At 42.7% G+C, this 26302-nt stretch overlaps 1 protein-coding gene across 11 annotated transcripts in view; it reads left to right on the top strand.

Annotated features, from left to right (window-relative positions):
• Positions 1 to 26302, top strand: part of DNAJC6 (DnaJ heat shock protein family (Hsp40) member C6) — a 193126-nt gene that overhangs the window by 82401 nt on the left and 84423 nt on the right. For 3 of the 11 annotated variants that reach the window (XM_070078349.1, XM_070078348.1, XM_070078350.1), the window contains exon 2: positions 25308 to 25368. The exons of the other annotated variants lie outside the window; for them this stretch is intronic. The gene's annotated coding sequence lies outside the window, so the exon portion shown is untranslated. The remainder of the gene's footprint in view (positions 1 to 25307; positions 25369 to 26302) is intronic. 11 annotated transcript variants of the gene reach the window in all.

Below are 26302 nucleotides of genomic sequence, written 5' to 3'. Positions count from 1 at the left end.
TCTTGCAAAGTTCTCTGTCTTTCTTGGCTCACTTTCTTATCATCCAAATTATTCTCTAGAAAAGACTGTTATTCAAAGGTTACCTTGTCATACCCTACAGGCTCTAGAGTTATCCTAATCCATTAGCTCAGAAACCTCATATTTCTTTTATGTGCTCCTTTCCTTCCAGGGAACCCACAAAACTAGAATCCCCAGTATTGAGCCACAGAGTGTTCTAGCACTAGACGTAATTCACCAAGTTCATAATAACATACCACAAAAGAGTAGTTCAATTAAAATCTGGAAACGGACATTAATGAAGTTTAAAAGAATAAGTACAATGAAGAATGCTAAAATGCTTTCCTGTTTAGTGTATATTTTGGTGGAAACAAAAATAATCTTTAACACATTCTATTCTATTCTAGGTAGTATTCAAACACATTTTGATTCAGGTTTTTTTTTTTTTTGTTTTTTTTTTTTGACAGGCAGAGTTAGAGAGAGACAGAGAGAAAGGTCTTCCTTCTGTTGGTTCACCCCCCAAATGGCCACTATGGCCGGCGCTGCGCCAATCTGAAGCCAGGAGCCAGGTGCTTCCTCCTGGTCTCCCATGCGGGTGTAGGGCCCAAGCACTTGGGCCATCCTCCACTGCCCTCCTGGGCCACAGTAGAGAGCTGGACTAGAAGAGGAGCAACCGGGACAGAACTAGCGTCCCAACTGGGACTAGAATCCAGGGTACCTGCGCCGCTGGAGGAGGATTAGCCAAGTGAGCCGCGGCGCTGGCATCAGGTTTTAACATTATAAAATATTTGTTTGAATAGCTTTAAACTTCATTAAAATATAATAAGCATGTATGTATTGATAATCCTCTAAGAATACCTGCCTATATAGGGCCTTGTAGGTTGGAAGCAAAATTTATTCATCTAACTTATTTAATGTGTGGCAATAGTTTGGATGGTTCTGGAAAACTGTTACTGGATAACAGAGTGAGATATGTCAATCTAAGTGTCAGATTTCGAATGCTTGGAGCCTGCCAGGTTTCATAGGCTTAGAAGGGAAATCTCTTCAATCAACCAAAGCTCAGTAACATGGCCACATAGTCCATGATGAACATTTTTTTTTTTTTTTTAAGATTTATTTATTTGAAAGGCAGAATTACAGAGAGAAGGAGCCTCCATCCACTGGTTAATTCCCCAGATTGCCACAGTGGCTGGAGCTGGTCCAATCCAAAGCCAGGGGCCAGGAGCTTCTTCTGGGTCTTCCACATGGGTGCAAGGGCCCAAGTACTTGAGGCATCTTCCACTGCTTTCCCAGGCCATAGCAGAGAGCTGGATTGGAAGTGGAGCAGCCGGGACTTGAACTGGAGCCCATATAGGATGCCAGCGCCACAGACGATGGCTTTATCTGCTGTGCCACAGTGCTGGCCCCATGATGAACATTTTTTTTTTTTTTGTAACAGAGTTTTACTCCCTCTGTGGTAGCATATTTTTACTGCTGTCATCAGTATAAAATTCTTTCACTTGAGCAAACTCAGCCTTTCTGCTTTCTATGTACAAAATAAATCCAATCCTTCTTTCACATGGCAATGCTTTGACAGTTTGAGAACAGGTAATCTTTTGGTCTGGTTTTCCTCTTTTTTTTTTTTAAGATTTATTTATTTATTTGAAAGGCAGAGTTAGAGAGTTAGAGAGAAGTTAGAGAGTTAGAGAGAGAGAGAGAGAGAGAAAGAGAGAGAGAGAGAGAGAGAGAGAGAATATCTTCCATCTGTTGGTTCATTTCCCAAATGGCTGCAATGGTCAAGGCTGGGCCAGGCTGGAGCCAGGAGCCAGGACCTCTATATGGGTCTTCCACATGGGCGCAGGGGCCCATATACTTGGGCCATCTGCTGCTTTCCCAGGTGCATTAACAGGGAGCTTGATCAGAAGTGGAGTAGCTGGGACTTGAATCTGTGCCCATATGGGATGCTAGCATTGAAGGTGGTGGCTTAACCCACTATGCCACAATACCAGCCCTGAGTTTTTCTTGTTTCTAGGCTAATGTAACCTGGGCTGCCTTTTCTACATAAAGTGGTTTCCATGTAATTATTCTAAGCTTTGGGAATAATTAATTTTTTGATTTTGCATAACAAGATTTTTTAAAAATCAACATTTATTATCTTGGTTAAAAAAGAATTAAAGATTACAGAAGGGGGACCAATGTTGTGGCATAGTGGGTAAAGCCGTTGCATGTGACATTGGCATTCCTTATAGGTACTAGTTGGAGTCGTGGTTGCTCCACTGTGATCCAAGTTGGTTTGAATTCTGGCTGCTCCTCTTCTGATCCACCTCCCTGTTATTGGCCTGGGAAAAGCAGTGGAAGATGGCACAAATGTTTAGGTCCCTGCCACCCATATGGGAGACCCAGATGGAGAACCTGGTGTCAGCCTGGTCCTAGCACTGGCCATTGTGGCCATCTGGGAATTCAATTATCTGATGGAAGATTTCTCCCTCTTTCTCTCTCTCTCTGTCCATCTGTCTCTCCCTGTAACTCTGACTTTTAAATAAAAATAAATTTTTTTAAAAAAAGATTACTGAAAAGAATAAAGTGAAAAGAAGCAAATTACCCTGTCATATCTCTGTCTAGGCCCTTGCCTCAAAAATATCTTTCACTGAAGGTTTCTGGAAGGACTTTGAAAAAATATGTGTGTGAACATTAATATTGTACATATATGTAAATGTGAATCATAAAAAGTGTCAAAAACTCAGCTTATGTGCACATGAGCATATTCAAAAAGTTCATGGAAAATGGAATTAAGTGCTTATTTTCATGCAAAACATTTTGAAATCTGTGCATACAAGGGATCTTCAAATACCTCATGAAAAATGTAAGTTATGAAAAATCTGTGTATGGATTTCAAAAATTTTTTGCACTACAATAAACTTTTTTTTTAAAGTTTTTCTTTTTTATAGTTAAAGCTTTTATTTAATTAATACAATGTTCATAGGTACAACTTTAGGAATATAGTGGTTTTCCCCCCTATAACCACCCTCCCTCCCCCACTCCCTCTCTCATCCCATTCTTATTTTTTTTTTTAAGACTTATTTTATTTATTTGAAAGACAAAGTTACAGAGAGAGGTAGAGCCAGAGAGAGAGAGAGAGAGAGAGAGAGAGAGAGAGAGAGGTCTTCCATCCGCTGGTTCACTCCCCAGCTAGCCACAACTGCCAGAGCTGAGCTGATCTGAAGCCAGGAGCCAGGAGCTTCTTCTGGGTCTCCCATGTAGGTGCAGGGGCCCAAGGGCTTGGGCCACCTTCCATTGCTTTCCTAGGCCATAGCAGAGAGCTGGATCGGAAGTGGAGCAGCCAGGACTGGAACTGGCGCCCATATGGGATGTTGTTACTGCAGGTGGTGACTTTACACCCTAGGTCATAGCACCGACCCTCCCATTCTTCTTTAAGATTAATTTTTAATTAACTTTATATACAGAAGACCAACTCTATACTAAGATTTCAACATAAACTTATCTTTTAATTCCACTTTCCATGAACTTTTTGAAGTTTCATCGTATATGTACATTACTCAATAATGTTGAATGATAAAAATAGCTGCAATTTAATGATCATAATCCAGGAATCATGTTCAACACTGTACATATGATATCTCATTTAATCCTCATAAGAATTCTATAAGGCAGGTGAGAATTCCCTTCATCTTGCACTTGAATAAAGCAAGGCCCAGAGACGTTAAAGCAAGCTGCCTGAGGTTACACAGTCCTCACTCATTTTAAAAAGCATAAAATGCCCTACAGAAATGTAAGACTGCAAATGAAGGATTTAGTGGTGAATTTTTCTGTTTGCTTCTTTGTGTGAGACAAGGAGAAATAGTGATCGAAGGAACTGAAAGGAGGGCAGTTGTTTCTCATTTTGAGTCTCATGAAACAAGGCAAATGTATATTCTTAAATATAAAGAGTTTAAAAACACTGGAAATAAAGGGAGCAGAATAGAAGCAGCATCAAATGAGGCAAACTAAGCCTTGATATGACCCTGAGAGAATGATACGATTCAGATGGCTTTATGCGTTTATGGGCCAATATCTTGCTAAGAAAAACGTCTCTGCTGCCCACAGGATCAAGTTGAGTATTCTTCAGTGGACCTCGGAAGTCTGTTGTGATGCCTTGGAAAGCCAGCCCAACCAAGCTCCTTGTCCTTTCTCCACTGGTGGATATCACCTCCCACCATCTCTGTAGTTTATGCACATTGTTCCTCCACTCAGGACAGCTTGTCCCATAGCCATCTGGATGCTCTTTTTCTAGGGCATGTCCTAGTCCCTCTTCAGAGCTTGGCTTAGCTATTCCTGCAGTCCTGTAGGCTGCATGAGCTGGGTCTTCTCTGTGCTCCTTGGCAGCCTGTGCTTCACCCTCTCATCACGTTGAGTTGTGCTCTGCTGCCCAGCCTCTCTTGCCCCTCCCTAGAGACCATAAATAAAAGTTCAGAATAAGCCTTGTCTTATTTGCCTTTGTGTTCTTGTCGCTGCTTGGCATTTATTAGTAGCCTGATAAATTCTTGTTGAATGAATGAAAGCATGAACAGATTTTGAATTTTTTAAAAGGGCATTTATAATGAAATATGCCCATCCAAACCTAAAAATAAGCATTCAGCTAGATTGTAACAGAAATGAGGCCAGGCTTGCAAAAATGAAACTGTTGGCAAAAAGACTAATTCAATAATGAGCATTTTTTTATATGCAAGGATGCTAGAGGGGAGAGAGTAATGGTTAATATACATCTCAGACCCCTAGAGTTTTCTAGTGCAGAAATGTAGAAGAATAATTAGCTTGCCAAAAGAATGCCCTTTCTTGATCAAAAATGCAAGCTATTGTGTGACTCATCATCAAGGTAGCTTTTTTTTTTAACAGAAAAACAGTAACTTGAAATTTATTTACATAAATATTTTAAAACAAACTTAATTGATGGATTTTATCTAAAACTTTGTTTCTTAATTAGTATCTCAAATTGAATCTTAACTCATTTTCAGGTTTAATATTAAAAGCTCATTGTATCTTTTTTGGCCATCTTCACTTATATGTAAGCTTCTTGGTATTTTAATGGTTTTTATATCCTGTGCTCACAAATTTGAAATCTTTTTGGATCAAAGCTATAATTATGAGGTAGATTGAAGAATCCTGGTGTTTAGATTGTGCATTTCCTTATTGCAACATTTATAATTTAAGAACAAGCTTAACTACAGTTACATGTTAAACAGGTACTCCTAAAATTCACTTGGAAGCTTTTGACAGAGCAGCTCAGTGTCTGAGGATTAAATCCTTCACAGTTCAAGGAATTATGAAATTTTTAAACATGTACCAAGAGATCTAGCAATTTCCATGACGTTTCATTGCTTTACCTGACATGTCACAGGCCATAGTAATAGAGATCTAAAATATCTTTTTATTTCATTAGTGCATCAGGGCATCAGGACATAATTGTAGAAGGTACCAAGGTTAGAAACTTCAAATTAAAATTCAACTGTGTATGCTGTTAATGATGCAAGTACCACTAACAAGCAAGCAACCAGGTGACCCAGTGGCTTCTGCATGTTGGTGGATGTGCATGTACAGAAATAACTGTTGGTGCCTTGCAGGCTAGTACTCTCCCTGGTAGCTGGCAAGGGTATTTGGCATTGTATGCAACTTCCTGATTTTAGAAATATTGTTCTGTGAAAGCAATACCCTTTAAAATTGGGACTATTTGGCAAAAGACAGGGTGAATAAGTGATTTAATTATAAAACATGAAATTCTGTGGGGGGTGCAAAAGAAGGATCCATGGTTGCTATGATAAACACCAAGGAAGGCCACAGAGAAGGGGTGTTGGAACCGGAAATGACTAAATGGAGAAGGAAAGAGCTGGGTGCTGAGGCACAAGGGCATGCACAGAGTCCATGGTGCATTGAAAGAACTGCATGTAGGCCTCGAAGCTGGAGTCCAGATGGGTGGGAAGTGGGAAGTGTGATAGCAGATGGTGCTGGGGAGAGACTCAACTCAGGTCAGGAGGAGCCTGCTGGGGAGGCTGGATTTTGTTCTGTAGGCAGTGCAAGGCCACTGAAGATTGAGAACAAAAGTGATGTAGTGCTGACTTATCCATAATTTTAGGGTGCACACACATGTTCTAATTTTAAAAACCACAGTAAAATAAATAACTATAACAATAATGGAATCCTCTTCATAGCAGTAAGATACATCTTTTATCTTCTGAAGTTGAGGAATTGGGTTCCTGAAGATAAAAGTGTCTAGGTCTCTAAAAGTCATACTGCAGCTCCAGGGAAAAGAGTGTCAGGTGTCAGTACCAGAGATATTTCGCAGCTGTGTGAGTGGATCCCAGCTCTAGTTCCCAATTATGTCCTGGCTGTTTCTGATTTACCTGAGGTGCTAGTAGCACAGGCCCTGGGCCCCAGGGATTTTTGATTTAGTAGAGAGGAGACAGAGCATTTGCCTGGAGGACAGGGGGCACAACCAAGGGGGCAATTTAGTTGATGACCTGAGAAGTAATGGGGGGTGAAGCCAGGGCAGTGCCAGCAAGACTAGGGAAAAAGGGGGGAACTCCAAGAAGTGCTGCATGGGTGAACAGACAAGAGTGACAGCTGAGCTGATGTGGGGTGTGAGATCTAGCTTGGATGGCAGCAGGAGAGGAGGTGGTGGTTGGTGTCTGTGGTCTTGACCAGAAGTGGAGAAAGTGCCCTCACTGGCTCCCCACAGATAAGCTGAGTGTACCACGAAGGGCTGATGTACTGTCAGCTTGGCATAAGTTCTCACTGGGCTTTCAGCGTTTTGGCAGGCTGCACAGATCCCCATGGGAGGGCTGCCTGGTAGAAAGGAGGCAGGAGCAGGCCCTGCACTTGCCTGGGGGGGAGGAGGAAGATAATCAGTGGAAACGCTAGAACTGCAGCTCTGTGGCACTGGGCTGAGTCCAGGCCTGAGGCCCGTGGCCAGGATGGTGTAGGGTGGCTGGCCTGCCCTTCTGCCTCTTCTCATTGCGTGATCCCTGGGCTCTGGTGCCTTGCTTAGTGATGGAAGTACAGCAAGGAAGATTAAACACCAGAGAGACCTGGAAAATGGTTATTGAAAGCAGGAATTCTTGGTCTCTATGGAAACAGACAAATGCTTGAAAAAAAAAAAGCCTCACAAAACCCTGACCCCAGAAATTCTCAAGGACTGCAAAAAATCATGGCAGGATAATAGTCCTCGTCTCTCCTTGCTCCGTGTTCTTCTGTTGGTTCTCCCTCTTGCATAGTTCTCCTGCCTCCCGACTTCAGCTTGTTAAAGCCCTTGCTCTTTGCCTGTGCTCTTCTCCCTTCTTTTCCCTCCACTTGCCCTTTGCTGTCAGAGTCTCACGTCCTTCTCTCCTGGCAGTGGGTCAGCATGAGTTTGGCAGCCTGGGAGCACTGTGCCATGGGAAGTGTGTGGATGACCATGGTCTCGGGGTGTGTGGGTGCATGTGACTTAGCTCCCAGCCTGCTGTGTGTTGCTCAGTAGGCACGAGCCCTGGTGTTACTTTCCAATTTGGGTAATTGCATCTGATCTACCTAAAATTTCACTTGTTGCTTCAATTAGCAAAGTGTTCCACACAGTGACTGGTGGTGATGAGCGGTTTCACAACCTCTATCCTACAGGCAGCTGTATTTCATACAGATGAAGGGAAAAATTTTACTTACTAATTCACAGCCTGATAGTGCAAGATAACAACTTGCCATTTTTTTCCATCTCTGTCTTCCCTACTTTACCTCTGCTGGAGAGCAGATCTTTGTCTTCCTCTCCCCCACACCTGGTGCCTAGATACGCTGCTGCATCCTCAACCTGTCCAAGCCCGAATTTGTAGACGCTGTTGAGCAGGGTGTGGGTGGGTACCAGACAATCAGGAATTGGAAACTCCCCATAGAAGCCTTGGCTTTGTCAGTTACAAGCTGTGACCTTGGGCAGATCATTCAGGCGAGGAGAAGCATACTGACCCTGCCTGTTTCATTGGTGAAAGGTGAGAATGTACATGGAAGCGTTTTGTGGCACAGACGTTTCATTCATCCACTGCGGAAACACCTGTCTGCCTGTTCTGTGCTCTGTGTTCTGTCTGCTCTGGCCCCGAGGGGCACAGGAGAGGATGATGCAGATGAGGCCTTGGCACTTAGCAGCTTGCCGGCTAGTGTGACACCCTGTAAGCAAAGGTGATGATGTGTTTTGCTAGGTGCTGTGGAGGCACTAAAAGTAGGAGAGAACAACTCAGAATGGTGGTGGGAGGGGCGCCTGACAGAGGGGGCCAGCAAACACCTTTTAGAGGCAATAGCCTTTGAACAAACACCCGAAGAAACAGAGGCAAGCAGGCAAATGAAAAGAGCTGAGTTGGGGCATTTACAGTACTAGATAGGTACAGCAAATAGAGACCTGGAGAGGGGACAGCTTTGCAGAAAGTTGTATATTGCTGGTATAACTGATGCTTAGTGAACTAGGATGGAACGACAAATGTGTTGGGTTTTTAAGAGACTGTCTTGGCTGCCTGTTTTGAGACATAATCTGAGATGACTTCCTTGGTTTTTGAGGCTGTAGACAGGATTTGTACATCACAGGCAGGGTCAAAGACTGGTACTACTCAACATTAAACGCCAGACTTTAAAAAAAATTAATTTTTAGGAGTGACTCTTTGGCATGGTGGTTAAGACAGTGCTTGAGATGCCTGCCTCCCATATTGGAGTGCTTAGTTGGAGTTCTGGCTCTGCTCCCAGTTCTAGCTTCCTGCAGATGTGCACTCTGGGAGGCAGCAGGTGATCACTCAAGTGCTTGTGCCCTGGATAATCACACGGGAGACCTGGCCTGAGTTCCTGGGGCTTCTGGCTTAAGCCTGCCCAGCCCCAGCTGTTGCAGACATTGGGGGAGTGAACCAGTGGATAGGATGTCTCTGTCTGCCATTCAAGTACATTAAAAATATTATTCTGAAAATATTTTTAGAGCAGTTTTAGGTCCACAGCAAAGTTGAAAGGAGGATAGAGATTTCCCATGTATCTCTGATCCCCACGCATGCATAGCTGCCCCATTACCAACATCTCTCAGCAGCAGCAAGCTTTTTTCTTTTCTTTTTTTAAAATATTTATTTATTTATTTGAGAGTAAGAGTTACACAGAGAGAGAAGGAGAGGTGGGCCGGGGGGAGAGAGCATTTTCCATCCGCTGGTTCACTCACCAATTGGCTGCAGCGGCTGGAGCTGTGCTGCTCTGAAGCTGGGATCCTCTTCCAGGTCTCCCACGTGGGTGCAGGGGCCCAAGGCCACCTTCCACTGCCTTCCCAGGCCACAGCAGAGAGCTGGATCAGAAGTGGAGCAGCCGGGACTTGAACTGGCACCCATATGGGATGCCTACATCACAGGTAGCAGCTTAACCCACTACTCCACAGTGCTGGCTCCGCTTTTTTTCTATGTTATGTTTAGATCTTAACAATGATCCAGTGAAGTAAGTGACATCAACAAAGTGTTTTAGGGAGGAGAAGCTCGGTTAGGTTTAATGAGCTTATACAAAGGTATTTCTTTTCTTTTTTTCTTGTGTTTAAGATCTGTTTTATTTGTATGAAAGGCAGAGTGGCAGAGAGAGAGAATGTCCATCCACTTGTTCACTCTCCCATGGCTGTGCCTTGGCCAGGGCAAGGCACTTGGACCATCTTCCACTGTTTTTCCAGACACATTATCAGGGAGCTGGATCAGAAGCAGAGTTGCTGGGACTCACACTAGCATGGGAAGCCAGCATCACAAGTGGCAGTTCAACCTGCTGTACCACAATGCCAGCCACTACACAGGGCATTTCAGAAAGTTCGTGGAAAAATGGAATGACAAAATAAGCTTATTTTGGTGTAAATTTTTTGAGGTATTTGAATAGTGTTTTTTAAATGCGTGCATTTTCTGTGAATTTTTGGAAGGACTCTGGTATGTAGCAAAGTCAGCAGCCAGCACCCAGGACTTCTGATACTGAAGCTTGGCAGAGATTTTTAAGAAGGAGAGCTTAAATCTTGGGCACCCCTTGGCCAAGATGTATCAGCTGTTTAGGAAGACACAAATCTGGAGCAGGAGTAGAACAGGAAAAATTGGGTTTTAACTGCTAGAGAAATTGGTTTAGGTTGCCTTGCAGAATTTTACTATCACTACTATTGTTAACATCCAGGCATAAAATCCCCTAAGAGGGTGGGAGCCTGGCTTTGTCTTCTGAATGTGCCAGGAGAGAGCTGTCTCCATTATGCCTCTCACTGGCACACAGGGGCTGGGAGGGTTTCACACACTGCCTTGTTTTGTGAGCATTTGTGGTTGTAACAGATGACAGCCCTGTTTTGCATCTCGCTTTGTTTTCAAGCCACTGCATAAGAGCTGGGCCTCCTGTCTCTTAAAAACCAAAACCCAAAACACATGTCTTACTTTACATGTGTTTAGCTTCTACATGTTAATCTATAGGATTCATGTTCATGAAAAAATTTTAAAACAATTTAGAGTGGTATAAAAATTAACAGTAGAAAACATTGTTTAAATGCAAAATAAAAATCCGTTTTTTTTTCTTCCTAGCTTTGAGTCCTACTCTCCAGATATAATTAATATTAATGATTTCTTACATACACAACCTTTTATACCACATAAATACATATAATTTCCTATATGCCCACATATGCATATACAGCCATTCTCATCTAATGTATACATGTATACCCTTGAATCTTTCTCTACATGCCATTGTACAACTAGATTGCTTTACTTAACACTGTGTTAAACAACTTTATATGTTAATAACTGAAGAGGTACCTCATTTTCTCAAAGGACTGCTTTGAGTTCCAGTGTCCCAATTCCTCTCTGATTGGCAGTATTTCTAAGCATATATTTTGAATATTATATTTGTGGTATACCTCTGGAAGAATTCTTAGAAGTGGAATGGCTAAGAGGAGGAGCAGATGCTGGTCACATTGGGATAGACCTTGCCATGTTGCTGAGAGCCTAGTGCGTATCCGTGTGAAAGGTGTTGATAATGGTTTGCTGGAGATTGGTGTTAAGTGTTCATATCTCTGTGAATTCATTTTTGTTGTCAGAAATGGATTTTAGTTCCTGTCTATTGGGTAGATAATATTCAAGGCAAGACAGTTAAGCAAATGCAGAAAAGTAAAAAAGAATAACTGATAAGGTTGTTTGCCACGGCTGCCTTTTGTTTGCATTTGGAATAGCCTTTTTTATTTTATGCATAACACATGCTTGAAAAGGCCTTTGGTTACCATCTTGGCTGTTCACTGGCTTTCACTGGTTTTCTTGTAGAATACTGCAGTGCAGCATGCAGAGGGCACTGGAGCTGGATCCAGGGCTTGTGCCAGATTAGGTCTGGAGATGGCTGACTGGCTTTGTGACCTAAGACACATCACTGTACCCCTTTGAGCCTCCATGTCCCCCTCTGTAAAACAGAGAATGCTGTTCGTCAGGTCAAGAAGATCAAATTGGAGAAGGGGTAGAAAAGTGCCTAGCACAATCCCTCCATATGGTAGATGCTTGGTGAGTGGTTTCTGTGCCCAAAGGTTGAAGTGAAGTGAGGAAGGCAATGTTGGGAATATTTTATTATCCTGAGGTTCCTTCAAGGTGGATCATTTTACTTCATCATTTTACAAGGCTGTGAGTCTTTTCTTCATTGTATTCCTTCTGGGATTGTTTATAAGATTTGAGGCAATAAACTGACATCATGAGTTCTCATAAATGTGCAGGACACTTGATCACCAGAACTCTTGGTTGAGGTAGGCAAAAGGCAGTCAGTGACTTACACAATCAACAGATAATGATGCTTGATATGTTACGGGGTGCTCACAACAGCCCAGTTTAAGAGGAATGCTGAGGGTGGAGCATGAAGCCCAGGAACTTTAAAAGGATCATTGGCATTTATGTTCTAAGCATGCTTAGGCATTTATGTAAGGTCTATTTATTTATTTGAAAGAACTACAGAGTGAGAATGTTGGAGACATACACACACAGAGAGAGAGAGAGAGAGAGAGAGAGAAAGACAGACAGACAGACAGACACCTATCTTCTATCTGCTGGTTCACCTGCCAAATGGCTGCAAGGTCTGGGCTGGGCCAGGCAGAAGCCAGGAACCTGGAGCTTCAACTCCACCTCTCACGTGAGTTTGGGGGCCTATGTACTCCAGCTATCTTTTGCTGCTTTCCCAGGCACATTAGCAGAGAGCTAAATTGGAAGTGGAACAAACAGGATGCAAACTGGTGCTCATACGAAATGCCAGTGTTCCAGTCTTGACTTGCTATGTCACAACAATGCTGGCCCCAGGCATTGCTTGTTTTAGTTTTTTCGAGGGCTTCTGAGGGAAATAAAAGCTAGCATGTATGGCAGTGGTTGCTAATGAGGGACTGTTTTGTGCCCTTTCCTCATCCCCAGGAATTTGGCAATGTCTGGTGACATTTTTGGTTGTCACAATGGTGAATGAAGTTGTTAGCGGCATCTGGTGGGTAGAGGCCAGGGTGTTATTAGAATCCTACAGCACACAATACAGCTCCTCACAGCAAAGCATGATTTGGCCCCAAATGTCCATAGTGTTGATGTTGAGAAACCCTGATAGAGGGAATAAATTGTGAGTTGAAGATAATGAGCTGGATGAGGTGTGCATCCCTGGATCCACCAAGACAGGGGTATTTGTCAGCACTACAAATTAAACCATGCCTGGAAGGAATTTCATCTAGGCTTCAAGAAGGTCCTTTGCTTTTCCAGGGAAATGGTGTAGAAAAGGCCCAAGTTACAAAGTAACTCTATTTGGCTACAGCTAGCTCCTGGAGGCAGCTGGAAGTTTCAAGTTCATGTGTCAATCTCCATGGACTCCAGGATAAACTTCTTTTGTTTGTCCAAACATTTATTCATTCAGCAAACATGCTTAGTGACCAGCAGCCCAAGTGCTATGCTATGGGAGATAAGAAAAGAGAGACAAGAACCATGGTGTCTCCTTGAAAGAGCTTGGGAAGACAGTATTGTGGTTAAGAACTCAGATTTGATTCTGTATCTTCCTGGGCTTAAAGCCTGGCATTGCTACTCCTAATTTGTGAGATCACACCCTCATTTAGGATGGGGTTAAAAAATGTCCACCTTGTATGATTGCTGTGATAGTTAAAATGTTGTTGAGCATCAACTGCTTAGAACAATGTGTAGCTCAATAAAATTTTACTTTTGTTATTTTTACTGCACAGTTCCTACTGCTATGGAGTCTTGGAGCCTTATGGATTTTCTAGTTTAACATTTTCAAATTTGATTCCTTTCTCAATAAAGCCTTACTCAAGCACTGAATGTGTGAAATATGTAAAAACAGAGTAACCCTGGTTAAAGTAAGGGTGTGACTTTGGGCTGCTTTTTGGCTCACTCTGCCAACAGTGTTATCTCATCCATAGCTGCAGAACCTGGGACTGTGTCAAATCCAGTTTTGACAATCACCAGTATCCTCTAATCATCTCATTTCAAGAGCAAGGAACCTGAGGCCCAGAGAGAGGAAGTGACTCAAAGGAAGCGGGGAGAAGGGAAGAACAAGAGTCACTCTAATGTACACCTGCCAAACATGCAGATGAGGCTTTCAGGGAAGGACAGAGACTGCAGAGATGTACTCCTTAGTTGGGTTGTACATGATGTTGACCTTGAAGGATGGGTAGGAGTCAAACACTTCAGATGAAGTTGAAAAGAATATTTTCAAATGACAAAATAGAATGGTTAAGGTATGGAAAGAAAAGCGTTGATGTTTTTACCCTTGTCTTGGCAAGTTTTCTTTTGTTGCAAGTAATCAAAGCTGTTTTAAAGTGTCCTAATTAAAAATCAAAGGGAAGGAGTTGCTATAAAGTTACAGGGTAACATCTGGGTCCCAGGGCAGAGAGCCCAGTCTCATATGAACTGGGAATACCAGAAGCGAGTGCATCCTGGCATGCCCTCCCTCTCCAGTACTTCATGGTCTCTGTTTCACCTCTCTGTATATTTTTCACAGTCCTTTGTTCTCTCTATGCAGATCTGTCCTGTCTTCTCTGGGCACATGGCTTCCTCAAAGATCCTGAATTTGCATGTCACTCTTTGAAGCAACTCACTCACTGATCATCTATGTCACTGATCATCTATCTCTGAATCCCAAAATTTTTTCTAAAAGGAAATTTGTTTATTTGAAAGTCAAAATTACAGAGGGAGAGTGAGAGATACACATGCAGAGATCTTCCATTCACTGGTTCACTCCCCAAAATCCTACAATCAGAAAGCACTGGTCCAGACCAAAGCCAGGAGCCAGGAATTCCATCTGGGTCTCCCATGTAGGTGGCAGGGGCCTAAGTACTTGAGCCATCATCTACCGCTTTCCCAGGTGCATTAGCAAGGAACTGGGTCAGAAGCAGAGCAGTCAGAGCTGAAACCTGCACTCCCATGTGGGATGCTGGTGTTGCAAGATGGCAGCTTAAACCACTGTACCACAGTGCTGGCCCCTGAATCCCAAATTCTGAATTCCAGAAGGAAATAATCCTATTGGCTTATGGGTGTTGTTTGTGTACCTCTTGTCCAGTAGCTGAGCAAGAGATGCAGATATGAGGAGCCTCTCTTATATCAACGTGGTAGGTAAAGATCTACTCAGAGATGAGAGAGGAACGTGGCTGCGGCTGGCCTTCAAGTTGCTCTGTTAACAGCAGTGGAGACAGAAGTCCTGTAGCTGCAGCAAAGTCTGAAGTAGACACAATGGGCAGTAAGCAAGTTGGTTGATGAAGACTTCTCCGAAGAGGGCCACGGGTGCTGGTCTTGCAGGTAGGCAAGCTTTCCCCGCGTGGAGAAATGGAGAGGGGAGGGCTGTCCACTCTGGAAGCTTGGGAGAATACTGAGTGAGTGACAGTGAGCAATTAAATCCCTGTGTATGCCAGTCTGTCATTCATTCCCTTAGAGAAACATACTTATTGAGGGCCTGGTAAATAGAGGGCATACGTACAGATGAAGAAACAAAGCTAAAGTAGTGAAATTGCTTCCCCAAAGTCACAGAGAATGGGAATATGAACCATATCTATCATGTCTTAACCTTCATTTTTTTCTTTTTCCTTCATTTATGTCTTTTCTATTTGATTCTACAAGGTCAAAAATGACTTAGAGCAAGGTTGGCAGCTTATGCTGTTTTTCTTTCAAATAGCTAACTTTTGAAATTGCCCTTCCTAAAGTAAGGATAGGTGAATAATTTCCATAACTATAGACTCTCTGTGTGTGTATCTGTGTTAGGAGTATTTGGGCAGGGGATTTCTAAGGTCTGTTTTAACTTTTTACCATTTTATACCCAGGGACTTGTTCTTGTTCATCTCAGTTATGTTGACAACCAGTTTAACCTATCACAAAATTATTTATAATACAACATAACTTCAGAATAATCTAAAATGTCTCAAGTAGGAAATTGGTTCAAAAATTATGATATGACTATATAATATTACTGAATAGCCATCAAAAAATGAATTGTTCAAGGATTTTTTCATATAATGGAAATATCTTCAAAATATAAAATTAGGATAAACAAAAAACTATATTTATAGTACATAAGCCATGTGCAGATATATACACATAGGAAAACCTTTTTAAGGATATATACTGGTCTAAAAATGAAGGAACTAGATCAAATATTATAAAATAATATGTAGTATGATACCAGTAACTTAAATTTTTATATTTTGCTAACGTTTCAGCAATTTTATATGACTCTTATTTTTCTGTGACTACTTTTGTAACTGAAAGTTTTGTTGAAATAATTATAGGTTTACATGAAGCTGTGAGAAATAATACAGAGAGATATTTGTCAACATTGCTCTTTTCTCCTAGTAATGATATTTTGCAAAGTTATCATGTACTGTCACAGGATGCCAATATTGATGTATCTCATAGTTTTACTTATTTATATATACACACACACATGTTTTGTGTGTGTGTGTATGTTAAGTTCTATACTATTTTATCCTGTGTGTGTTCCCGAATCCACGACAGCCGTCAATGCACTGAACAGCCCTCAAACCTCAGGGAACCCCTCCCCCCGAGCTTGTACTTTGATATGTACATCTATACCCACCACCATTCTCCAAAAAAGTGTTTAACCTCACTGTGTAGGGTGTTTCTTTGTGTATTTTAATCTAAAAGCTTAACTGTAAAGCCTACAGTTGGAAAGGCTCCGACAGTCTCTGTGGCCACTCAGAGTGTGGGGATTTTAGAAGGATGCTGGGAGAGGTCTTATGATTCCCTGCCCCCTCCAGACACATCATCAGCTTGTGATCTTTCCCCACACTTCACTCTCAAACAGCACTGCTCAGAAACACAGGTTGAATTAGGCATCATTTCCTCTGGAAATGCTGATCTGAACTCACAGCCTGATTCTGGTGTGTTCTCTCTCTGCCCTGATGCTAGTCTGTTTTTCTTGACGTGGCACTTTAATCAATACATTTTGGATGGGTAGATGGAGGTCTGGCACAGAGCCTTTCCCTGGTCTGATGAGTCTGCAGCTGCCAGCCTTCATTTCTCTCCCACCCTTTGAATGGCTTTGGATCCTGCCCGCACTTCAACCACAACATTTAGTAGGAAAATGTATGCTGTAAAAAAAGTAAGCACAGATTCCAGAATTTTTATGCATCAAAATAAACTTACCTTTTAATTCCATTTTCTCTTTGAAACGACCTTGTGTTCGGTAAGTTCTAGTTTATTTTGACCATGCAACTCCTGGGCCACTCCACAAATTCCAGCCCTCTTTCTCCTGGTGCTTCTACCAGCGTGACTGACTCTCATCTCCTGAGCAACTCACTTTTTCCACTCTTTTCCCCTTTCATTTACAAAACTAGTAAGATGATGATGACTACTATAAGTAGCTATCAGCCTAGCATTGTGCTATGCACTTGATATGTACTATCTCTTTTTATATAATATGGCAAAGTTCTATTTTACTATAACCCCATTTTTGAAATGTGGAAGCTAAAGCTCAAGAAAAGGTGAATAACTTTCTCAGGATCATGGAATCAGGTAAATAGCAGAACTAGATTCAGACCTAGCACTGTCTGTTATAGAGCCCCCTTTCCTGACCAGCCTGTACGAAGGAGGCAAGGGTTGGGGGGCCTGTTTTAAACTGCATGGTTGATCAGAGGCTCAGTGCTCTCTGCAGGGCCCTGGATCCCATTCGAGCTCCTGATTAAACCCTTCCGGCTCTTGGAAGGTGGCCATTCTATTGCTGGACAAGAAGCATTGCTAGGAAGTTGTCTCTTGATGGTCAGTGGAAATCTACCCTTCACTCACTCAGTGTACTTCTGGCCTTTGGTGCAACATAATTCCCCTAAATTTGTAGATTGTATGACTAAAAGGGATTATTTTGGTTTTAGCTACTTATTTTACAGATGAGGAAATTTGAATGCAAAGAGAGAAGCCCTGTTCAGCTTACCACCCCTGAGCTACCTGAAACCTGATCTTGTCCTTCTGGCTTACCTTTCTCCTTTTAGCTCTTCCAGTCTTTCCTCCTGAGATGGGTTTTCTTGACCTTTCACTGCCCTAGTGATTCTTTGCATGGCCTCTCTCCAGCTGGCTAGTGAGTGCTCCTCTTATTTTTGGAGCTGACCTCCATAGTCAAAGTTTGGGTTGATTGCCTGTAGTCCTACAGACGATGATGTTTAACTCTGCGCATGATTTTGAGACTGAGGTATGCAAGGGACATGCTGTAGCCATTGATCCCAGTCTGCCTCTCTCCTTCCTTTCTCTACCTTGTCTTCAATGTGAATGAAGCAATAGGTTTGATTGCATGTGGCAAAGACAGTTATGGCTGTGCCTGAAACAGGGGGAGACTTATTTCGTATTCATACAAAAGTCTGATCCAGAATGGGTACTCTACTCTGAAGCAGTGAGGGTCTCAAGCTCCTTCTGTCTTGTCACTTTTTGATTCTTAGGGTGTTACTGTCTTCCTCATTATCTTAAATAGCCAACCAATTTTTTAACTTTCTAGTCAATGATAAGGCAAAGCGGAAAAGCATACGTCTTTTTAAGAAGTAGCAGTCGTAATTTTTTTTTTTTTTTTGACAGGCAGAGTTAGACAGTGAGAGAGAGAGACAGAGAGAAAGGTCTTCCTTTTGTTGGTTCACCCCCCAAATGGCTGCTACGGCCAGCGCACTGTGCCGATACGAAGCCAGGAGCCAGGTGCTTCCTCCTGGTCTCCCACGTGGGTGCAGGGCCCAAGCACTTGGGCCATCCTCCACTGCCTTCCCGGGCCACAGCAGAGAGCTGGACTGGAAGAGGAGCAACTGGGACAGAATACGGTGCCCCAACCAGGACTAGAACCCGGGGTACTGGTGCCGCAGGTGGAGGATGGCAATGGCCAAGAAGTTGCAGTCTTACTTCTACCACTTCCCACTGGCCTGTCAGAACTTAATCACATTGTCACACCTAGCTGAAGGGAAGCCTGGGAAATGTAGTCTTTTATTCTGGGAGGCCATATGACAAGCTAAATTTAGGCTGAAGATGAAAAAGGGGAAAATGGTTGGCAAATATCTGTCTTTTTCTGCTACATCCCCTCTGGTTTAACTCCAGGAAAACAGGCCCTGGTTGGTGCTCTGTAGCCACTGGTTTCCCTGGGGTACAAAGTTACATTCTTAGGAAGAATGGCAAAGCAGTACATTCCAGAAATTCTCAGGACCCTAGGAAAGACCGAACTTCAGAATCTTTGGCAAGGAGGTCACAATGATAAAAACACATGTCATTTATTTGGAGCTTATTATTTACCTGCTTTTTTTTTTTAAGATTTATTTATTTGAAAGAGTTACAGAGGGCAAGGAGAGAGAGAGAGAATCAGTCTTCCATCAGCTGGTTCATTCCCCAAATGGCCACATTGGCCAAGGCTGGGCCAGGCAGAAGCCAGGAGTCAGGAGCTTCTTCTGAGTCTTCCACATGGGTGCAGGGCCCTACTGCTTTCCAAGGCCACAGCAGAGAGCTGGATCAGAAGTGGAGCAGCTGGGACTCGAACCATTCTGTATGGAATACCAGCATTGCAGGTGGCGACTACCCGCTATGCCACAGTGCTGATCCCGTGTTGAATCTTAAGATGCATTATCTTAGTTAATTCTCAGAGGCCTCATAAGGGACAGGTACCATTTTTATCCCCAATTTACAGAGCAGGCTTTCCAGAGAGATAAAGTAACTTCCCAGGCTTTCACAGTGAGTACATGGTGGAACTGCCATCTATGTGTCTTGGTGCATTGATGGGGGCTTGGAGTCATTGCCTGCTCACTTGGACACCAGACAAGTCCGAGTTGGTCATTACCACTTCAGAAAGCCCTCTCATGTTTCTCATAATAACAGATGCTTCTAATTATAACCCAAGCAGGAAGTGTTCTTTTAAGTCATTTATGAGCCCCAAATTGAAGGGGTGAGTCTTATACCCTGTTTGTAAAGAATGAGCTCAGGTCAGACAAAACATTTGGTAACCAAAGTGGCAAAGGTTTATCTCTGTGTTTCAGCTTGCTGTCTCAGTGGTTCTCCCTGGGGTACTATTTTTTCATGCTGATACTGAAGTATAGAGTTATCATGGGATTTATTACATGTGACAGGGATGGGATTTGGCTTTATATCACTTTTGATGCCACTCTGGGAATCTTCATATGCCTCACTGATGTGCCTGGACCTCCATGCTGCTGCTTCTGGATCCTCTGAGTATGCCCAGGGACCTGAAGTCCCAGGCCTGTTGGATGGCCTTGATGCACATGGCTGAAGGTCATAGGCACCAACTTCCCTATTCCCTAGAGTGTTCTTTGCTGATAGCTTGGTTTAATTTTTTCCTTTTTTCTCTTGAAGGAATGGTGGATGGGTTATCACACAGACATTAATGGTGGGACACTCTCTGATGAAAATCTGTCTTTAGGGTCAATTCTTTTTTCCAACCCAACCAAGATTTATAGAACGTAGGAAGAGCACTGAAAACTGAATTGTGGGGTTGGGGTAGCAGGGGAAGGCCTTCCTGAAAGAAGGCAGTAGGGTCTCCTGAAGGATGGGAAGGTGTTAGTTATACAAAGAGCTAGGAATTTTTTCCTAGAAGGAGGGATGGCACAAACCCTGAGTGGGGAAATGGAAAAGAGGCAAAAAAAATTAAGGTAGATTCAACTTGGAGCTTTATGTATTTTAGAGTTTTTGGTTAGAGAGGATGAGGCAGAGGTTATGGCTAATTTTGAAAATTTTGTTTAATTATTTGCTTATTTACTTGAGGAGAGAAAGAACACTCCCATCTATAATTATCTATATAATACTATAGATATGTTTACATGATAATAAATATATTTTTAAAAGATTTATTTATTTTATTTGAAAGGCAGAGTTAGAGAGAGAGAGAGAGAGAATGATCTTCCATCCACTGGCTCACTTCCCAAATGGCTGCAATGGCCAGAGCTGGTGCTATGCAAAGCCAGGAGCCAGGAGCTTCTTTCGGGTCTCCCACATGGGTGCAGGGGCCCAAGCACTTGGGCCATCCTCCACTAATTTCCCAGGTGCATTAGCAGGGAGCTGGATCAGAAGTGGAGCAGCTGGGAATTGAACTGGTGCTCATATAGGATACCAGCTCTGCAGGCAGCAGCTTAACCTGCTATGCCATAGTACTGGCCCCAATAAATATACATTTAAATCATGATATGTAACAGATTATACTTAAAAATATATCATAATTTATTTAGAAAATTTCTTACCAATGGACATTTAAGTCATTTCTAAACTTTGCTATTAAAAATACTATGTTGTACATACTTGTGCAAACTCCCTGTACCCTTTTTTCTTCTTTACGATACATTTTGAGAAGTGGACTCATTCACAACAGATGAAACTGGGAATGAGGACTCAACCCAGGTCTCCCATGTAGGTGACAGAGACCCAACCACTTGAGCCATACCTGAAGCCTCCCAGGGTCCACAAAAGAAAGAAGCCCGGTTTCTTTCTTTCTTTCTTTCTTTCTTTTTTCTTTTTTTTTTTTTTTTTTTTTTTTTTTTGACAGGCAGAGTGGACAGTGAGAGACAGACAGAGAGAAAGGTCTTCCTTTTGCCGTTGGTTCACCCTCCAATGGCCGCCGCGGCTGGTGCGCTGAGGCCGGCGTACCGCGCTGATCCGATGGCAGGAGCCAGGTACTTCTCCTGGTCTCCCATGGGGTGCAGGGCCCAAGCACTTGGGCCATCCTCCACTGCACTCCCTGGCCACAGCAGAGAGCTGGCCTGGAAGAGGGGCAACCGGGACGGAATCTGGCGCCCCGACCGGGACTAGAACCCGGTGTGCCGGTGCTGCAAGGCGGAGGATTAGCCTAGTGAGCCGCGGTGCCGGCCAAAGCCAGGTTTCAAACCAGGAGGTCTGATATGGGGCCTGGGCATCTTAACCATTGTCTCAAACGCCCACCCCCATTGCTAGTTTTGCAGGAGTCTCAGTGAAGGTAGGGTTTGATGTCTTCCCACTTGTCACATTCTACTTTCAGTGTCTTCGGAAGAGTGATCAACAAATACCGTGTTCTCTGTCACTTCATTAAACTCACCTTTGGAAGTGATTAAACCAATAGTGTTCCTTTCAGAATTCTTTTGAGATGTTTCAGGGGCTTTGGACATAAGAAAGCAATGATGTTTTTAGTGTTAACAGTGGCTTATAAAAACATTTAGATCACTCTTAAAATGGATTCAGGCACTTGAAGGATTGGCAATCAGGTGATTGCATCAGCATCTCAAGCTTGGAATTGATAAGAAATTGGCAGATGCTCAAAGGATGTTCTGTCTGCAGAGGAGTTGAGCTCTCTGAAAACAATGACAGCTTCTTTTATTTACAGCCAGGAGAGGCTCACAGATGTGCATCAGCTGGCTGAAATCCATCAGTTACTAGCAGATTTGTGCATTGTTCTGGTGTGGGCACTGGGGTTCTTAGTGTAATGTTAACTCAGCTGTTTATAGTAAGGATTTTTAACCTAGCAAGAAGTTCTTCTAAAAAAGCAAGCAAAAAGAACATAAGCCTAGAACTAATTGAGGAAATTTAATAGTACATTCTGGACTTATTTGTTACTTGTCCAGACTCAGCAGAGATCCTTTTGATGTACTTCCAACAGTAATAAAAGCAACAGCATGGTGAAATAAACAGGCTCCTAGGTGGAGAACTGAGCTTCTGGGAAGAGCTGCATCTTCTAACAGTATTGCTGTGATTTGTCATTGGCTGTGAGTAAAAACCATCAATGCCCTATTTTTAGTTTATAAAGTACTTCCATGGAATCCTTTAATTCATTTTTCCTACTGTGTAGGACTGGGTAATTATCTTCATCTTGTGGCTGAGGTGATGGGTTCATAAGCCTCCGGTGACATGTTCAAGGTCACAACATAGGCAGCAGGTGCCAGAATCTGGATTCCAACCCTGATGTTCTTGTAGAGATAACTCATCATAACTCCTGAAAAACACATTAGCATTCAAATCTTTCAAACTGCAGTACCATCTTTAGAACCATGACTTAGGATTGTTTCTTCCGCCGGTACTGTTTTAGGCATTGAAGGAAATAGCTGAAAATCCTGTTGCATTCGAACCCCAGTAATGTTTTCTGTGATATTCCTGGGCCCAGAATTCTTCAGGGATATTTGATTCCCCCTCTCCCAAGCTTCAGTTTTTAATATTGCCTTGTGTCTCATTATATCAAGTTGAAGGGAGATCTTGGAGAATCATTATTAAGAGTAGTTTCTGTGACCTTTTGTAAGAAACATAGACATGAATAGAAATGAATTACCATTATTTTGCAAAGTAACCAAGTCTTAAGTCCTGTCTCGGTCTGATTCATTGCCTGTAAGAAGTTCTGCTGAGGATGTAATATATTTTGAATCTGTCAGACTAGATTATTGAGAAAAAGATGTTAGTTTTATTGTTAGGTTAATATAGCTATCCCTTTGTTGGAGAGGGTTATAGCAAAACTAAATCAAAAGATAGGAAGATTCCCAGAGGAGATTATACCTGCAGAATACCTGCAGACTTTTCTAGGAAGACATGAAAGTTGCAAATATAAAATATAATCATGTTTGACAGAAGAACCAGGAGAACATCGACTACAAAACCCTTAAGTTTGACAGCCTCTGGCGAGGTGGCAGATTATGGGAGGTCTTTCAGTGACTTTTCTTGGGATAAAGCACAGAATGTGATGCATACAACGTGCATTGTTGCTGGACAGCAGATAGCAAAACTCCCTTGAGACAGCGGATGCCTAGGAAGGCAAGCACCAAGTTCCAGAAGAAAGCAAGAGTGTAGGCTTTTGGCAAATAGATCCCTAGGATTGGATCAAAGACCTGTAGGATGTATGGGGAGGATTCAGGGGAAACTGGGGAGGGATGCAGATCTCAGATTGTTCAAGGCAGTGTAGACCCTGTTACTCTGTGCCACTAAGGTTTCTAAAAAGGGCAGTGATAACACTAATCTTGCCCTTTGAAACCTCCCTTTGGAGAGGCTGGGAGGGTCCCAAAGCTGGCTGCAGAGGGATCACTTAGCAGGACTTTTAGGAGTCTAGAGAAGAAAAGGGACTGAAGTAAGGTGTTAGTTCATAGTGCTGTGTAGAAAGGTGGATTGGATTTGGTTTTTGCCTGTGGGCCCCAGGGAGGAAACCACATACTCTCAGATCTTCATTCTTACACTGTAACTTCCCAGCCATAAAATTGTCTCCTCCCCACTTGGGCTTGTGTGGCCAATGGAGTTCCCAATTCTTGAACAGGTTATTTTCTAACAACCACCCTCACCCCAAGTTGCTAATGTCCTTGAGACTTTTCTATTTAATTATCTATGGAAGGGCCAGCATTGTGGCACAGGCAGTTAAGCCTCTGCCTGTGACACAGGGATTCCATATTGGAATGCTAGCTTCATGTTGATGCACCTGGGAAGGCAGCAGAAGATGTCCCAAGCACTTGTGCTCCTGCTTCCCATCTGGGAGACTAGGATAGAGTTTGGGGCTCTTGGCTTCAGGCTGGCCCCGCTGAGGTTTTTGCCACCACATGGGGAGTGACCAGCAGATGAAAGATCAATGTCTCTCTCTTTCTCTCCACCTCTTCCCCATGCTTTCAAATTAATACATAAATACATCTTTTAAAAAATAACCTATGGGGCCGGTGCCACCGTAGCTCAATAGGCTAATCCTCCACCTGCGGCGCAGGCACCCCGGGTTCTAGTCCGGGTCGGGACGCCGGATTCTGTCCTGGTTGCCCCTCTTCCAGTCCAGCTCTATGCTATGGCCCTGGAGTGCAGTGGAGGATTGCCCTAGTGCTTGGGCCCTGCACCTGCATGGGAGACCAGGAGAAGCACCTGGCTCCTGGCTTCGGATCAGTGCGGTGCGCTGGCTGTAGCACGCCGGCCGCAGTGGCCATTGGGGGGTGAACCAATGGAAAAGGAAGACCTTTGTCTCTGTCTCTCTCTCTCACTGTCCACTCTGCCTGTTAAAATAAATAAATAAATAAAAATAACCTATGGGAAAATGACCCCCTCCTTTTTTGGTGTGTGTTTGTATATATATTCACATCTTTTTATTCAAGGACATTTTATTCTAACCCAAGGGGGAGAAACTGTCTTAAGTGGCTAAGAAGCATAGTGGTTCATTTTTAATGAGGCCATCAACCTTCTAATATATATGCCATATAAACATCAAAAAATCTATTTCTTTTAATACAATAATAGCAGTGGTAAGAGTGACTGTCCCTCAGATTTGTAAAACTCAAGACTCTCAAAGAGCACACAAGGCTTCCATAGTGTGGTTCTTGCCTGCCCCATCACCCTTTGCTCAGCCGTTGGTGTGCAGTTTGCTGAATGGTTGTGGTTCAGAATTTAATGTCAAAGTTAACAATATTTATTGAGCCAGACACTCTGAGAAATAACAGTGGCCAAATCTTTTCTGGAGCTTCTTTTCTAGCATGTAGAGATGGAGAAATCAGGATAAAAAGCACCATGAAGAAAAATAAGCTCGTATTAGGAGGTTGAGGGTGCTTCTTTAGGTTGGGTGGTGTGGAAAGCATGTCTGAGAAAGAAACATTTAAGCAGAGGCTGCAGGAAGTGAGGGAACAAACTATGGGATATTAGGGAAAGGGGAAGGGATGGGAAAAGTGAAATAGTACCTGGAGCCAAAGTCCCTGTGGAAGAGAGGAATAGTATGGCTGCAGCAAAGAGGGGAAGAGAGGCAGAGAGAAATGAGAGGCCAACTCCTGTAGCCATCTAGGCTGTAGTAAGAACTTGAGTTTTTACTCTGAGATGAGAAACCATTGGAAGATTTTAAGCAGAAGAGTGACATGATTTACCTTATTGCTTAAAAGCGCATTTTTGTTTCTTTCTATTAACCAGACCTAAGGGAGACAAGGGTGGAGGCAGAGACACCAGTTAAGAAGCTACTACAGTAATTCAGGTGAGAAATGATCGTGGCTTCAAACAGGTTGGTAGCACCATAGGTAGTGAGAAAAGGGGGATTATATCTTTATATATGTATAAAATATATACCTTGTATATAATGTGTATATGTAAATATATGTAACTTTCCCAGTTGAAATCTACATAAGATGAAGAAGTGGAAACATTATGGAAGAAAACCCATGTCCCCATTACCCAGCTTCAGCCACTGTCTACTCATGACCACTCTCCTTTCTGCTACCTGTACCTGACCCTCAGACTGTTGTGAAGTATAGCCTATCATATTTCAACAAGTTCCTGAAATATAGGGGCTTCTTTTACAAACCACCATTGCAATACCCTCATCTCTTCTAAAATTTTTAATAGTTCTTTATATCATCAAATATCCAGTCTGTTCAAATTTTCCTATAAGTGGGAATTTTATTTATTTTTTCTCTTTAGAGTTGATTTGAACCAGGGTCCAAATAGTGCTTGTGCACTGAAGTTGATTGATGTACTCTTGAGTCTTTCCATTATTTTATTTTATTTTTGCCTACTTGCAGTCCTATTGTTGAATAAACAAGGTCATTCATACTGTAGGTTTTCCCGAAGTCTGGATTTTTCTGACTGTATCCCTTGGGTAGAAGTCTCCTGTGATCAAGTCTAGAGGTTTGATCAAATATTAGATTCATATTAGATTTTTTGCAAGACTCTCTCATGGTAGTATTTTGTTTTATCATTGGGGATACATAATGTGTAGCTGTTGCTGTTGTTACGATCATTAGTTCTATTAATTTATTAGCATTTGTAGATTGTAGATTCTACCATTCCTTCTTTGTCAGCTGGAATACTTCTCCGAGGAGAAGCTCTCCTTCTTTAAATCCTTGATGATCCTGTGGAACAATTCAGATAGGCAAAGGCAGGAGAAAGCTTGCTGGGTTTTTTTTTTATTT

The sequence above is a fragment of the Oryctolagus cuniculus genome, chromosome 7 (assembly GCF_964237555.1).
Source record: "Oryctolagus cuniculus chromosome 7, mOryCun1.1, whole genome shotgun sequence".
Classification (NCBI taxonomy): domain Eukaryota; kingdom Metazoa; phylum Chordata; class Mammalia; order Lagomorpha; family Leporidae; genus Oryctolagus; species Oryctolagus cuniculus.
This window is presented reverse-complemented; position numbering and strand designations above follow the sequence as displayed.